The sequence below is a fragment of the Pteropus alecto genome, unplaced genomic scaffold, assembly GCF_000325575.1.
Source record: "Pteropus alecto unplaced genomic scaffold, ASM32557v1 scaffold61, whole genome shotgun sequence".
NCBI classification, from domain to species: Eukaryota; Metazoa; Chordata; class Mammalia; order Chiroptera; family Pteropodidae; genus Pteropus; species Pteropus alecto.
The window spans coordinates 19,466,156-19,472,028 of NW_006434835.1; positions in this window are offsets into that span (position 1 = coordinate 19,466,156).

Consider the following 5,873-nt stretch of genomic DNA (forward strand, 5'->3'; position numbering starts at 1 on the left):
GAAATCACACAGTATGTAGCTTTTTTAGATTGGCCACTTTCCTTTAGTAATGTGCATTTAAGTTTCCTCCATGGCTCTTAATGGCTTGACAAATCATTTCTTTTTAGCACTAAATATAATTCCATTGTCTGGATGTACTAGGCTTTATGTATCCATTCACCTACTGAAGGACATCTTGGTTGCTTCCAAGTTTGGGCAGTTATAAATCAAGCTGTTATAAACATCCATGCACAGGTTTTTGTGTAGATATAAGTTTTCAGTTCATTTGAGTGAATCCAAAAGAGCATGATTGCTAGATCACATGGTTACTGTAGTTTTTTCTGGGCCTTGTCTTCTTCATTGGTAAAATGGAGGTGACGATTGTGATGTTTAATCGAACTAAAATACATGAAGCCCTCAGCGCAGTGTACAGAAAACAGTGGTATCCATGCTTGTTAGCCAACTCAAGCATTAAAGATAGCACTAGCGTGAGAGATGTGAGTCCCAGCACTGACTGAGGGAGGTGACATATGAGTACCTCTTGGTCATGTGTCATCTTTCCACAGCCCGAGAAGGCACAGGGCAACAAGAACTCTGGAAGGCTAGCGGGGCACCACTGCCTTCATTGAAGAAAAATGTGGTGGTCTCCTGAGCAGCCTGAGATGGGGGAGGGGAGGCTGAGCTGAGCCCATGGTCCCACAGTGTAGTCTGTCCCAGCTTAACAAGTCAGGGTCTTGGCGGGATCATGTACCCTTAGACGTTGCTGTCCTCCCGTGTGTTCCTCTCCTACCCAAGCCTGCCCCTCAGGCAGCTTTCCCCACCCCCTTCTTCCACTTGACTCATCTGAAGCTAAGCCCTGCCCATACCCAGAAGCTGGGAGGTAACAAAAACAAAGCTTTTTTTCTCTTTTCACCTACTTCCTGTGAACTTACTTCATTGTTCCCAGAATTACCAGGTCACCAGGAAGCTTTGCTAGCTCAGGGTTTTTTTGTTTTTTGTTTTTCTTTTTGCTTCTCTGGAATCAAGGACTACTTGGAGTCTAGACCTATGTAAAGTGTGAGCCAATGGTATTTTTTTAGAAGCCACTTCTTCAGTATGTCTTTGGAGAAGCTGAGTGAGCAGGTGGGACTGAATGACAAGATGAGGTGCCCAGCATGGTGTGGGGTTTGCAGAAGACACTGCGTTCTTTTCTGTAGAAGGGACTGAAGACATGTTCTCTGAGCCTCCAGCACTGGGCCATGTTAGCTGGAAACAATAATGGTGGTTTGGTTTGATTTGGTTTATATCCCACTCTGCCTTCTCCAGGCTGCGATGGAATTATTAAGTGCTCTGAGTGAAAATAACGGGAGCTTTTGCTTAGTCAGTCACTGCCAGTAGCTCCTTAGTTTAGCCTTCTGTCGAATGGGGTCATCGCGCCATCTGTGTGCCCTTCACCTCTGCTCCCATCCCCCTCCTCGTGGAGTAAAGCTTGGGGAGAAGCGAGAACGAACGGCTCTGCTCTTTCCTTCTGGAAGCAAACTCCTTTGAAAAGCTGGTGTTTCTGCCAATGCTGCTTATGGCGTGTGTGTGTGTGTGTGTGTGTGTGTGTGTGTGTGTGTGTGGAGGAGGCTGCTGGCTGATAGGCCGACGTAGGTACCATTCCAGTGACATTACTTCAGCATCCTCCAGCATGTCACCTCCAATGACTTCTGACTTCTTTAAACTTTTCTAGATCCATTTTTAAACACTTCTCTAAGTGACCTTAGCACTTAGATCTCTAAGTGACCTTAGCACTTTTAAATACTTCTCTAAGTGATCTAACCAGTAGAAGCGTCTGTGATGATGGAAATGTTCACTAAAGCTAAGTTGCCCAGGAATGGCAGCCAGGAGCCCCACATGGCCACTGGGCCCTTGAAATGCGCCTAGTATGGACAAGCAGCATGTTTCTATTTCACTTAATTTTAATTAATCGATATTTAAGTCGCCGCAAAGGGCTAGTGGCTTACATATCAGACAACGCAGGTCTAGGGAGCAGACCTCTATCTCTGTAAAACTGTATGTTTTGTCGATTCTACCTGAAAGTGCCACCACACATCTGTCCACTTCTCATGTTCACAGTGTCCACCCTCAGGCCAGACCACCAGCATCTTCTCTCTGGTTTCCCTTCTCTCACTTTTGTCTACTATGATCCTTCACCCACAGTACAGAGTGATCTTCTTAAAACACTCAATTGACCAAGTTATTCCTCTTCTCCAAACCTTTCAATAATGTCCCCATGGCAGTAAAATTGAAAACCCTTCATGAGGCCTGCAAGTGTCTACACACGCTGAACCCCGCACCCTCAGGCCTCACCTTGCTCCCATGTCCCCCTCGAATCCTGATACTTCAGGCTCCTGAAAGCCACTAAACCTTTTTCAGCTCAAGTTCTTTTCATAAACTTTCCATTTGTTCTAGGGCTGGGCTGTCCAATACAATGGCCAGTGTCCCCCTCGAATCCTGACACTTCAGGCTCCTGAAAGCCACTAAACCCTTTTTCAGCTCAAGTTCTTTTCATAAACTTTCCGTTTGTTCTAGGGCTGGGCTGTCCAATACAATGGCCACTAGCCACATGTGGCTTTTTAAATACATGATGCTACCATATTGGACAGATATGGGATATTGCCATCACCACAGAAAGTTCCTTTGGGCAGCACAGTTCGGGAACATTCTTCCCCACACTCAAGCTTGGCTAATTCCTACCCATCCTTCAAGTCTCAGCTTAAATATCACATGCCCACAGAGGTCTTTTTTGATCCCCCATTCTAAATCAAGACCCCCTGTTTTCTTTCTTATAGAGCCTGCAATTTTTCTTTTTAGTTCTTACAACTGTTTGCAAAGTTATAGCTCCCAGTGTGGGTCTCTAATGTTTGTGTCTTCTATTAAAGTCTAGAATCATGGGGGTTTTTTTGTTTACCAACCAATTCCTGGCCCCCATCTCAGTACCGGACACTTAGTAGAAGCTCATTCAATTTGGGCAAATGAATGAAATAACGAAACATCATTTATTTGCCTTACAAAGCACTAGGCAAAGAGCAAGAGCTCAGATGCCATGTGGTCCTGGAATGAAATCCTGACTTCCATGCTTATGTTAGCCACGTTAACCTTTGCAAGGCACCATCTTCCCACATGCAGGAGGGAGTGCTATTGTCTAGCTCAGAGCATCGTCGCGAGCAGTGGATGAGATACGTAAAGCCACTGGCACGTAGTCAGTGCTGCATGTACGTGCATTTCTTTTCCTTTATCACTTCCCCTATGTCCTTCCAGCCTTCTCTGTGTTCCTCTCCCCTCACACTGCATCTCTGGCTTTGGCCTCTAAGTCTCTCATCCCTCAGTCTCACCTCCCCTTCTAAGTGACCTTTAGTTTCCTTTAAGCTGCCACAACTCGACAGATAGCCTGTTTTGTTGGGCCCCTCGTCACTGCCCTCCCCATCTTTGGCTGTTAAATTGGCCTGACCCACCTACCCACCCCGAACTCATAAAGGCATGCTCTAATCCGGGAGATGCTCTCAGAATAGCAGGTGTGCCAGCACCTGGCCTAGAGCAGTCCCGTCCTTTTTCTAAGGCATTCTCGATCAGTTCATATACGTGGACCACATATATTAGCATCCTCTTAGTACTTATTTAAAACTCAGCTCCCTGGGCCCCAAATCCTGACTCATTTAACCTGAAGGGGCCCTGGAAGCTGCATTTTCAATAACCATCCCAGGCGATTCCATTGCTCTTGGTCAAGCTTCTCCGTGTATAATATTTAGCCCCAGGGAGCACTGGGAAGGTTCTTCTGATATGTCATTGGCTGATCCTCCCATTAATTTGTATAAAATTTTGTTGTACTATTATTTATATTAAAATACCTACCTAGTAAGTGAATTACTATTATTGGAGACTCAAATTCACATTCAAAATTTACTGAGGTTCACAGTGGACCCCCAACTCACTGTTCTTCCAGGAAAAATGTACCCAGGCAGTATGGAGCCATCCCATGGACTTCATGGGGTGCATGTCCACAAAAGTCACTGGCAGTTCCCACAGACTTTCAGAAGGACTCACTATAATCAGAGAACCATCACTGTTATCTTGAGTTGGTCATGATTTTAAATTGCTACCATTTTGATTTTTAATAAAGACTGATTTTTGGTTCATCATTGTTATTTAGTTTATAATGGGTTGCACCCCTATAGTAAGTATATAGGGGTACAGACTAGCATCAACACAGTGGGGCCTATACATTTCCAATATTAGATTTTAAGATATGCGGCTTACTATTCAAATATGAATACTCTTAAAGCTAAAGTAGATGTATATGTGTGTGTGTGTGTGTGTGTGTGTGTGTGTGTGTAATTCCTCCAAAATTTGCTTTAGAACATTTTATTGCTGTAGTCGAGTCTGTTTTCCACATGATGCATAAGGGGTGGGGTTGGTGGGCTGCACCCAGAGTCATTTAACCAGCCCTGCTATTGTTACTCTTCCCTTTTATTGCTGTGGGAAGAAAAACCGATCTTTCCTTGGCACCCAGGCCTACCTCCTTCAGTCAGAACTGCCAAGTCCTCAGGCACCTGCCTCAACCCCTTGCAGAGTGTTTCTCCACTTACCACTTTCCTCAGTGTCTACCTTGAAAAGGCACAGCCCAGCAGTCCTGGGCTGGGGTTTTCATGGCCCTCAGAAATAGCGGTTTGGAAGCACCCCCAGCCCCTATTTCCTTTCCCCTCTTCCCAGGGTCCCCTTGACTCTTCGGCACATTACATGGGAAATCACAGAGCATAGTGGCAGCCCTGAGCTGGCTGCAGATCTCCCTGCAAAAGTTCCCCTGGGTTCGGGAATGGTTCCCGCATGTCGACTCCCTGTCCTGTGTCAGGCACAATGCTGAGCTGTTATACAGAGAATCTTAAACCCTCACCAGGGCACAAGCCTGCGATGTGGGGCTCGTGTCTGTCTCCTTTGCGCAGATGAGGGAACTGGGGTGGGAGCTGAGTCTCCCACCAGGGACGCCTCCTTCGCCATCTCTCTCAGGAGGTCCGCACCTGGGCAGCCCCTCCTGTGCCTTTCTTCCTGTTTTCACTCTGCCTTATCCCATTTACGTGAACTTGCACAAAAATAGCAACATTCTGCTGGTTTGCAAATGTAGAACAAAATTAATTTTTTTTAAATATTGAGGATCGTTTACATATAGTGAAATGCATAGTTCTTAAGTGCACACCATTCAGTGAGTTTAGATAGATACTTAACTCAAGGCTCCATTCAACAAACAGAATGTTTTCATCGCCCCAGGAAAATCCTCCTGCTCTTTCCCAGTCAATCCCCACCCTTTAGAGGAAACCGCTGAGGAACGTGTTTAGTTTTAAAAACATCCAGTTTGTCCGAGCAGCTGGAAGCAGCAGAAGGAGCCACGGGGAAAAGCAGAGAAGCAGAAACTGGATAACGTGAAAGAAGCACAAGTATCGTCACTGTCCTGGCTGCAGCCTGTAGCAAAAGATTATTCATTCTCCCCTCATCCAATTGAAGCAAACGTGCCTTTTGCTCTTTTCTTCCCTTTCCTTCCAAAGGAAACAGTTTCCAAGAGAGGGTCCCAGGAAGTTCCGGCATGTCTCCCTGGTGGCTGTTCTCACCTGGACTCAGAACCTACCAGCTGCCCCCACCTTGGGACTTGCATCCAGCTGAGCTCCCACCATCCTCCACAGCCCTCAGCTGCTGCTCCGATGCCCCCTCCTCATGCTGCAGCTTCAGAATCCCAACTGGAGCCCTTACTTGGGTGCAGCTGGATCAAGTTAACAGCAAATTAAGACACATGGGTACAGCCGAGAGGCCCGGATGAAGAAATTGGGCAAGGGGCCGTTGACCCGAACAGCTGAGACTGCACCCAGGCCCCCTTCTGCATTCCT